The sequence below is a fragment of the Neophocaena asiaeorientalis genome, unplaced genomic scaffold (assembly GCF_003031525.2).
Source record: "Neophocaena asiaeorientalis asiaeorientalis breed wild unplaced genomic scaffold, Neophocaena_asiaeorientalis_V1.1 scaffold667, whole genome shotgun sequence".
NCBI classification, from domain to species: domain Eukaryota; kingdom Metazoa; phylum Chordata; class Mammalia; order Artiodactyla; family Phocoenidae; genus Neophocaena; species Neophocaena asiaeorientalis.
Genome location: NW_020173385.1, coordinates 1,206,179 through 1,216,856, shown reverse-complemented (window position 1 = coordinate 1,216,856; position 10,678 = coordinate 1,206,179).

The following is a 10,678-nucleotide window of genomic DNA, read 5'->3' as shown; positions in this document are numbered from 1 at the left end:
CTACAGACTCTTAATCCACTACCACTGCTGTCAAATACCTAACAAAGTGAAAAAACTAAATCATAATAAAAAAATACTAACAATTTGAATAACAGCAAACAAAGAGTAAAACTTCAAACTATAAACTGCCAAAAGTGACAGCCAAGGATGGAAATTGAAGACCTTGGGACAGTGTTACAAGGTTCCTAACTCTGTTCCCACCCCCAGAAGCAGCACTTAGGGAAAAAGGCAAGTCAACAAAGTCCTGTAAGATATCACTAGACCCCACCAATTTGGAGAGTAGTCAACAGGGGTTTGGAATGGGCAGGGGATGGGGGAGGGGTTGAAGAACAGAGCATTTGGGGAAGAGTCCAGAGAATACCTCCAGGAGGAGAGTCCCAACATATTATTGCAGGATCTTAGCCAGGGCAGGGGGTGCTGTCAGAGCTTGTCATTTTATGGAGGTTCCTTACTTCCCTATTTCTTAGGAGTATTGAACCAAAGCTTTGGGAGTGGAATATACCCCTGGCAGGTAGAAATGGGCCGTGTATGGATATTTAATAAGACATCAGAAGACAGAGATCAGAGTCAGGTCCCTCAGCAAGAGAGGCAGAGCTTTAGCTACAGAATAATGGATTGAACAGAACATTCTGCTTTCAAACAAGACCTTGGAAAGGAATATGAAAAGATCATAGATATGCTGGGAAGGGTGTCGTGGAGAATTCAACCAAATTATATCAAAACAAATAGAAGCTCTGGCCAGACCTGGCCATGTTAAGCATTAGCAAGGGGAAAAGAAATGGCACGGCTACCATGCCAACATACCACCACAACCAGAGGAGAAAAGAGAAGAAATATAGTATGCAAACAAGAGATTAAATCCATATGGAGGAGCAATTGCAGTCTTGGGCATTTATCCCAGAGGAATGAAAACTTATATTCACACAAAAACCTGCGCACAAATGTACCCTAGCAGCTTTCCTCATAATAGCCCCAAACCAGAAAAAACCCAGATGTACTTCAACAGGCGAATGCTTAAACAAACTGTGGTACATCCATACCATGAAATACTACTTAGCAATAAAAGGAACAGACTGTTGATACAATAACTTGGATAGATATTCGGGAAACTATGCTGAGTGAAAAAAGCCAATCCCTTCCTTAGTGAGGTGAGAAGGTGTGGTTAAAAAGGCAACACAAGGGATCCTTGTGGTGTTGGAACTATTTTCTATCCTGACTACCGTGATGGATACACAAACCTACACATGATAAATTGCATAGAGGTAAATACACACATACACAAATGAGTGGAAGTAAAACTGGAGAAATCTGAATCAAATAGATGAACTGTATCAATGTCAGTTCCCTGGTTGTGATTTGTACTATCATTTGCAAGATGTTGCCTTTGGGAGAAACTAGATGAAGAGTACACAGTGTCTCCCTGTATTATTTCTTTTTTTAAAAATTAACTTATTTATTTATATAGTTTTTAGCAGTCCAGGTCACTTATCCATTCTTCTGCCTCAGTTATTCTACTTTGATCCCTTCTAGAGAATTTTTAGTTTCATTTATTGTGTTGTTCATCACTGTTTGTTTTCTCTTTAGTTCTTCTAGGTCCTCGTTAAACGTTTTTTCTCCATACAACGCTTGTTACATCCGCAGTCTCCACCCACGAATGGGTTTCCTAGTGTGTGGAAATCTTTCCTCATTCACAGCTCCCTCCCACTGGTGCAGGTCCCATCCCTATTCTTTTGTCTCTGCTTTTTCTTTTTTCTGTTGCCCTACCCAGGTACGTGGGGAGTTTCTTGCCTTTTGGGAGGTCTGAGGTCTTCTGCCAGCGTTCAGTAGGTGTTCTGTAGGAGTTGTTCCACATGTAGATATATTTGTGGGGAGGAAGGTGATCTCCACGTCTTACTTTTCCGCCGTATTGAAGCTCCTCCCCTCTCCCTGTATTATTTCTTACAATTGCATGTGAAACTACAATGATCTTAATAAAAAGTTTAATTAAAATAAAAATATATGAAAGAAAACACAACCCAAGGAAAACAAGAAAATTCTGAGTAGTTCACATGTTAGAACCCCCCAAAACATGAATTCAATAAATAAGAACTCAGGGCTTCCCTGGTGGCACAGTGGTAGAGAGTCTGCCTGCCAATGCAGGGCACACAGGTTCGTGTCCCGGTCGGGGAAGATTCCACATGCCGCGGAGCGGCTGGGCCCGTGAGCCATGGCTGCTGAGCCTGCACATCCGGAGCCTGTGCTCCGCAACGGGAGAGGCCACAGCAGTGAGAGGCCCGCATACCTCAAAAATAAATAAATAAGAACTAAAAGACAAGATAATAAACAATAAAAAGAGGATATGGCAGAATTAAAGAAACATAGTAAGAACCAGAATAATAACTATTTCAGAACTAATAAATTAATTGGAAACAGTGTGTCTCAAAATAGCCATGACTGAAAATAGAATCACTGACTTGAAAGGAAGTATTGTGATAATCATAGTGAATCAAAGCTAAAGTATAAAGGTATTAATTCAATCATAGACAGGATAATAGTCATGGAAAATGATGACAATCTAACTAGGTTAGTTAGGATTCCTAAAGTCTATGGAGAATTCAACAAATTGCGCAGAATAGGTACTTAGGAATATAACAGAGAAAACTTTCCCTGAAATGAAAGAAGAACCAAATCTGTAGACAGAAAGGACATACTGTGCTCCAGAAAAAATTTATAAGTGTGAGTGATATCGAGACTTATCGTAAGTAAGCTTTTGAACATCAAGGATAAAAAAAAAACCCTATTCTTCAGGTGTATAAACAGAAAAAAAGTAGCATATTTATATGAAGGAAAAATCAGCCTGGCTCAGACTTCACAGCAATATTCAATACCAAAAGACAATGAATGAAGCAGGTCTATAAAGTGTTGTGACAAAGTTTAAGTGAGACTCAAAGACATCATACCCAGCCAACTACTTTTTCAAATAAAAAGGCAACAGGCAGAACTCAGTGAGTACAGCATTCACAGAACCCTCTATGAAAGCCAGCCAACCAAGAGAAAAATCAAATTAAAAAATCTGGGAATAGATAAGCCATGATAAAAGAGTACAGGTAGGGGAATTCCCTGGCAGTCCAGTGGTTAGGACTGCACTTTCACTGCCATGGGCCCAGGTTAAATCGCTGGTGGGGAACTAAGATCCTACAAGCCGTGCGGCATGGCCAAAAAGAAATTATACTACATATACATTCCCTAAATAACTGGGCGCAGCCAAAAAATATATATTTATACTACATATATATTCCCTAAATAACTGGGGCGATGCTGGTGGCAAAGCAGCATATAGCTGTTAACAACACTGACAGAGTAATGTTATAACTAATAAAAATCTGGAGGTTGGGGGAGAGGAGATGAGAGAAAGTATAACGGTGATAATCTTGTCTTCCATAGTGTGGAGTCAATATCTCTTGACGTGAAATAATATTTATCCAAAGTTTAGCAATTCCTTTGGTTTCACTTTAGTCTTCTGTTAAATTCAAGTAAAATTAGATTGAATACTTTTTAATAAAACTGCCCTGAACACTATGATCCTATTTTCATAAAATCTTTTTTATCTAACCATCCGTCCATCTCTTTTCTGCGTATGTGCATAGATGTCTGAAATGATGTTCACTAAATATTAACACTGATTATTTTTGGATGGTGGAATTTGGGGTGATCTGCTTTTTTATTTGTATAAAAACAGTAACATCATTCTTTTTTCAGAAGAAAGTAAACTGTATTTGTTCTTCGGTTGTACTGGATTCAAATTTTATCTGACATGGTATGACATGAATGGACCATACCAGAAACTTGTATATTTTTACTTCATCAGAAATGTTTTTTATGATGTGGAATGACATTTCTCTATTGTAGGAGAATATGTATTGGTCAATTAAATATGCAATTAGCACCCACTATGGTTCCAATTCTATGTTAGGGCTCAGAGGAGAAATATGGCTTCCTCCCTTGAAAGAAATTTCAATTCAGTTGAAGAGACAAGATTCATATTAGGGAGAAGTTTCTCACCAATCATAGATATGTCAAAATAAGTGAAAACAGCTCCACAGTTTAAAAAAAACCAAACAAATGTCAAATGGGTATTTATATGGCAAGAATTATTCTATGTATAGGTGATACAAAGATGAATAAAGTACTTTCTCTGTACTCAAGTAAATTAAAATTCAGCTGGGGAGACAAAGTATAAACACATAATTTTATTTTTTAATTTATTTTTAAAACATGTTTATTGGAGTATAATTGCTTAACAATGGTGTGTTAGTTTCTGCTTTATAACGAAGTGATTCAGCTATACATATACATATATCCCCATATCTCCTCCCTCTTGCGTCTCCCTCCCTCCCACTCCTCTAGGTGGTCACAAAGCACCGACCTGATCTCCCTGTGCTATGCGGCTGCTTCCCACTAGCTATCGATTTTACATTTGGTAGTATATGTAAGTCCATGCCACTCTCTCACTTCGTCCCAGCTTACCCTTCCCCCTCCCTGTGTTCTCAAGTCCATTCTCTACGTCTGCGTCTTTTTTCCTGTCCTGCCACTAGGTTCTTCAGAACCATTTTTTTGTTTTTTAGGTTCCATATATGTGTGTTAGCATACGGTATTTGTTTTTCTCTTTCTGACTTACTTCACTCTGTATGACAGCCTCTAGGTCCATCCACCTCACTACAAATAACTCAATTTCGTTTCTTTTTATGGCTGAGTAATATTCCATTGTATATATGTGCCACATCTTCTTTATCCATTCATCCGATGATGGGCACTTAGGTTGTTTCCATCTCCGGGCTATTGTAAATAGAGCTGCAATGAACATTTTGGTACATGACTCTTTTTGAATTATGGTTTTCTCAGGGTATATGCCCAGTAGTGGGATTGCTGGGTCATATGATAGTTCTACTTTTAGTTTTTTAAGGAACCTCCATACTGCTCTCCATAGTGGCTGTATCAGTTTACATTCCCACCAACAGTGCAAGAGCGTTCCCTTTTCTCCACACCCTCTCCAGCATTTATTGTTTCTAGATTTTTTGATGATGGCCATTCTGACCGGTGTGAGATGATATCGCATTGTAGTTTTGATTTGCGTTTCTTTAATGATTAATGATGTTGAGCATTCTTTCATGTGTTTGTTGGCAGTCTGTATATCTTCTTTGGAGAAATGTCTATTTAGGTCTTCTGCCCATTTTTGGATTGGGTTGTTTGTTTTTTTGTTATTGAGCTGCATGAGCTGCTTGTATATTTTGGAGATTAATCCTTTGGCAGTTGCTTCATTTGCAAATATTTTCTGCCATTCTGAGGGTTGGCTTTTCATCTTGTTTATGGTTTCCTTTGCTGTGCAAAAGCTTTGAAGTTTCATTAGGTCCCATTTGTTTAGTTTTGTTTTTATTTCCACTTCTCTAGGAGGTGGGTCAAAAAGGATCTTGCTGTGATTTATGTCATAGAGTGTTCTGCCTATGTTTTCCTCTAAGAGTTTTATAGTGTCTGGCCTTACATTTAGGTCTTTAATCCATTTTGAGTTTATTTTTGTGTATGGTGTTATTATAACTTGATACTTTTAAGGTACAAGTATGCCAGTGGTACAATGGGAACAAACAATTGAATAAAAAAATGTAGTTAGGATAGATTGAGAGTTTGGGATTAGCAGATGCAAATTATTGTATATAGGATGGATAAACAACAAGGTCCTATTGTATAATACAGGGAACTATATTCAATAGCCTGTGATAAACTATAATGGAAAAGAATATGAAAAAGAGTGTGTATATATATGTATAACTAAATCACTTTGCTGTACAGCTGAAATTAACACAACATTGTTAATCGACTATATTTCAATAAAATAAATTAAAAAAATAGGCAGGATAGCAAGTTGAAAGAAAATGTGATTAATACTGAATCAGTAAAGACAGAAATAGATGAATTGGACATGGCTTGTGTTTAATTCTGCAAATGGTTTTGTGCCAGCCTCCTCTTCCTGTTTCCAACATTTTATACCAAGTCACTGAGACTTCGCCTAATGTCATGCTCCAACATGACCATGTTTCTTTGATAGTTCAGCTTGGCAAACATTTGAGGCCCTCTGTGTGCCAAGCTCTGTGCCAGAGATCCAAAAACACATAAATAAGACAGAGTTCCTTCCTCAAAGAAGGGGAAGAGGGAGACAACTAACATTTGTCAAATGCCCACTTGCGCCAGGCAGTGTGCTAGATTTTTTATGTTATCTCATTTAATCCTCGCAACAACCCTTGAGATAAATAAAGTTATCCTTTTATAAAAGGAAACACTAAAGCTCAGAGAAGTTAAGTAACTAGAGCTGGACATATCTTGAATGGAGGGTGACAAAATATTTTCTGTATCTAGTGAGATGATTACATTTTCTCCTTTCAACTGGCAAATTGAATTGAATGACTTTTTTAATATTAAAAGTGCCATATATTCTGGGGAAAAACCAAACTTAGTCTTAAGGTTTTATAATTTTATTGATTGTTGGATTGATTTGCCAATATTTGTATCTATGTTTATAAGTGAGATTGGCTTGTAATTGTATTTACTTTGTCAAGTATTATGGGCTGACATGGTCATATGTTGAAGCCCTATCCCGCAGTACCTCAGAATGTGACTGTACTTGGAGATAGGGCTTGCAGAAGTATGATGAAGTTAAGATAAGGCCAGTAGGGTGGGCCCTAATCTAATCTCACTTGTCCTTATAGGAAGAGGAAATTTAGACACACAAGGAGAAATCTAAACTCACAAAAGGGGGCACTTGTGCACAGAGGAAGGACACAGTGTGACATAAGTCATCTAGAAGCCAAGGAGAGAGGCCCCAGAAGAAACTAAGCTTGTGGACACCTTGATTTTGGACTAATAGCCTCCAGAACTGTGAGAAAAGAAATTTCCGTCATTTAAATAAAAAAAAAGTCACTGGCTGGAAGTCACACAGCTAATAAGTAGCAGGGTAGATACTTGAATCTGTAGCTGTACTCAGGGCAGTGGCTACCTAATAGGAAGAACAGGCATTTATAACTCACAGTTCTGTTCAAGGAGACCTGCCATAAAGGGTATGAACAAAATACTCCAAGTGCTTGGAGGAATCTAAAAAGACTTCCCCAAAGTGTCTCATTTTTGAGGAATAAGGGTGGAGCTGGGGCTGAGGAATGTTCTAGAAGACAGTAGAGAATGTATTCCTAAGAATACACAGCTACTATAATGTCCTTAAAATAATTATTTGAAAATTTTGACTCTTCTCCACCAGGAATCTGAGCTGGAAAAAAGTAAATGTAGTTTTATTAGCTATATTTTATCCATTATCATTAAAAATATAATTAGCTGCAATTATTCTAAGGTTCTGGCTATCTTCTCACCCCTCCACATCTCTCCTCCATGCAATAGCCTTGTTGCATTTTTTTCTCAAACTAAGGTCTTGAAATATTAATTTATACCTTGATCTCCCCTGAGAATGTAGCCAGGGGATATTAATCCCAGAGACTGGACAAGAAGAATGAGGAGTTTTTTGTGTCAGGTCACCCTGACACCTGTCATCCTAGCTGGGACTTTCTTTCAGTGGCCAATCACTCCTTACCTCTGGGTCTATAGAAAACTGAAGATATGTCTCATTCAGAGAAGTGACCAAAGGAGAGTGTTACTACTTTCAACTCCCGGAAGACGTTCCCCTACTTCCCAGCCCTCTGCAGTAGAACTTTCCTGAGTGTTTTGAGATCTCCAGGTGTCACTTTTCTTTTCCTCCGAATTCTGAAAAGTTCCCAAGGCAAACATATCCATTCACCCACCCAGCCATCCACTCACTCATCCAAGGCCACAGTTACATCCATCCACCAACCCACCCACCAAATGTTCATTGAGAAATTAGCATGTGCTCGGTATAATGCCGGATATCTGGGATAGAGGTAAGAAACAGACTCTACTCTAGAGTGACCAACAGTCCCAGATTGCACAGCCCTTGGTGGGGGGCTCCCAGGATATGATATTCTCAGTGCTAAAACCAGGAAAGCCCTGGGCAAACCAGGATGAGTTTGCCACCCTACGCTTCTCTCAGTGGAATGGGAATACAGGTAACTATGATCAAACCAAAAGGACAGTGTTTTATTCATCACTAATTCCAGTGTACAAAGGAACCTCTAGCACTTAATGAGGATGAAATATCAGTTGACTGATCAACTGCATGAATGACTGACAAAAGTGCTGTAAGAGGATGCTTTGGGAAGGTAGATTCATTCATTCAACAAATATTTATCAAAGGCCTGCTATGTTGACAGGCACAGTGCTGATCACTAGAGATACAATGATGAGTAAAACCGGATATGGTCCCTGCCCTTATGGTGCTTACAGTATAAGAAAAAAATAGACATTTGAATACTTACAACAAAAACAGTGGATACTTTGGGACCACATCGCAGGAGAACTTCTCCCAGTCTATTGATCAGGTAAGACTTTCCTGGAGGAAGTAATATTTAAACTGAGACTTCAAGGATGAGTAGGAAAGAAGAAGGTGGGTAGGGAGTGGGAGAAAGTTAAATGATGGGAAGATATGGTTGTAACAGCAACCCCAACTTCATCCTCTGGGGTTTCGTTTTTTCCATGGCATTATTTCACTTTAATACTCTCAACACCTACTTCTCTTTAGATATTCTACGCAGGGGTCATGTCCTCTATGAGGGCTCTCCATCCCCTTTCAGATTGATTTGACCATTCCGTCTGGGGCTGTCCAGCTACATGTTCACCAGACCCTGTTTTCAAATCTCCTCCTCAGCATAACACTGGACTGATCTCTCAGCCCTCCTGCATCCAGATGGGGCCACATGACCACATGCTGTGTCACTTCTGCCACAAAATGGTTATGAGAAGGTTATTTTCTCCACTCTGCCTCTCTCTCCCTATATGCCAGCTAGGTGGTGCTTAGTGGTCTTTAGTGGAGGATTGAACAGACCTGGGTCTCTAAGTGACTTTGTGGAGTAGAGCCTCCCTTCACAAGCTGAACCACAGTAAACTTGAACATGAGCAAGAAATACATTTTTGTGTGTTAAGTCCCTTATATTTGGGAGTTCATATGTTACAGCAACTAGCCTTACTTCCTGTAACTATTATACCATTCTCTACCCTGATCATATTTATATCTCTGAACCATTTAAAATAATGCAATGCACTTACTTGTCTATAGGAATGTCTCATCTACTAGAATCTAAGTTCCTTGATGTGTCTTAGTCCTCTTTGAGCCCTCACACCTAGCACAGTGCCTAGCACATGCAAATACTTAACTATTTGATGAATGAACGAATAAATGAATGCATGGTGCTCAATCCTCTGGGGGGTTTCCACTCTGCCTTTAAAAGTCAGGCCCACAATGGAAAAAAGTCCCATTTTCTAGTTTTCCTTAGTGTAGCTTCCATTCTCTAAAGGGATTTTACTAAATCCTAAGAGAAAACAGAAAATAAGTATAGAAAATAGTAACAGCAGAGTCAGGTTTCTACACCACAGGTTCTGAATTTCACAATCCCAGTAAAAGCAGTGAAAAGTTTTCTTTACAGAAATGAAATTATGCCATTTGCAGCAACATGGATGGATCTGGAAATTATCATACTAAGTGAAGTAAGTCAGACAGAGAAAGACAAATATCATGTGATATCACTTATACGTGGAATCTAAAAAAAATGATACAAATGAAGTTCTTTACAAAACAGAGACAGACTCACAGACTTTGAAAACAAACTTATGGTTATGAAAGAGGAAATGGGAGGGATAAATTAGGAGCTTGGGATTAACAGATACACACTACTATATATAAAATAGATAAACAATAAGGACATACTGTATAGCACAGAGAACTATATTGAATATCTTGTAATAAAGTACAATGGAAAAGAACCTGAAAAGAATATATATATATATATATATATATGAATCACTTTGCTGTACACCTGAAACTAACACATTGCAAATCAACTATACTTCAATTAAAAAAAAATGAAAAAATTTTTTACAGAGACCCCAAATGCTCTCTCTTTAGATAGATTTACTGCTTAGGCCAGTAATTCTAATAACTTTTCCCCTGCCCTCACACCTTTCTCATGTACAACACACTCCTCTTTTCTGTGTTCAGTGGGCCAGTAAACACAGCATAAGCGAAGGTAAAAAAAATAGAACCAGATCCCAATAAACAGACCCTTACTGCATGCTGGTGCCTTAGAGTTAAATCTGGACATTGCCTGTGCTCTGAGAATGAAAGAGCCATGCTTTCTTTCAGCATGGAGCCCCGAATTTGGGATTTACTCCATTGGTTCAACACAGTGAAGTCTGTGGCTGAGCGAACAATCACGTAGTCTATGTGGAATTCCTAGGGGCTGGTTTTAGTTCCTGGCATACAGTACATACTCAGTCGGTGACTGATCAGTGAATAAGTTCTCAGCAAATATTCATTCTCTCATGAAGACCATGTCCTTTAGGAGTGGAGAGTTGCCAATTCACAATTAGTTGCCAATTCATGATTCGTGAGATCCTATCCTCACCCCCCAAGGGTTCAGACGGTGAGGGAGAAGTGAAAGAAGGGAGGAAAAGTCTAGGTCGGCATGATAGACATAAGGCACATGTACTATAACTCCTCTTTCCGTCATCCGTGGCAGACATTGATAATCAATCA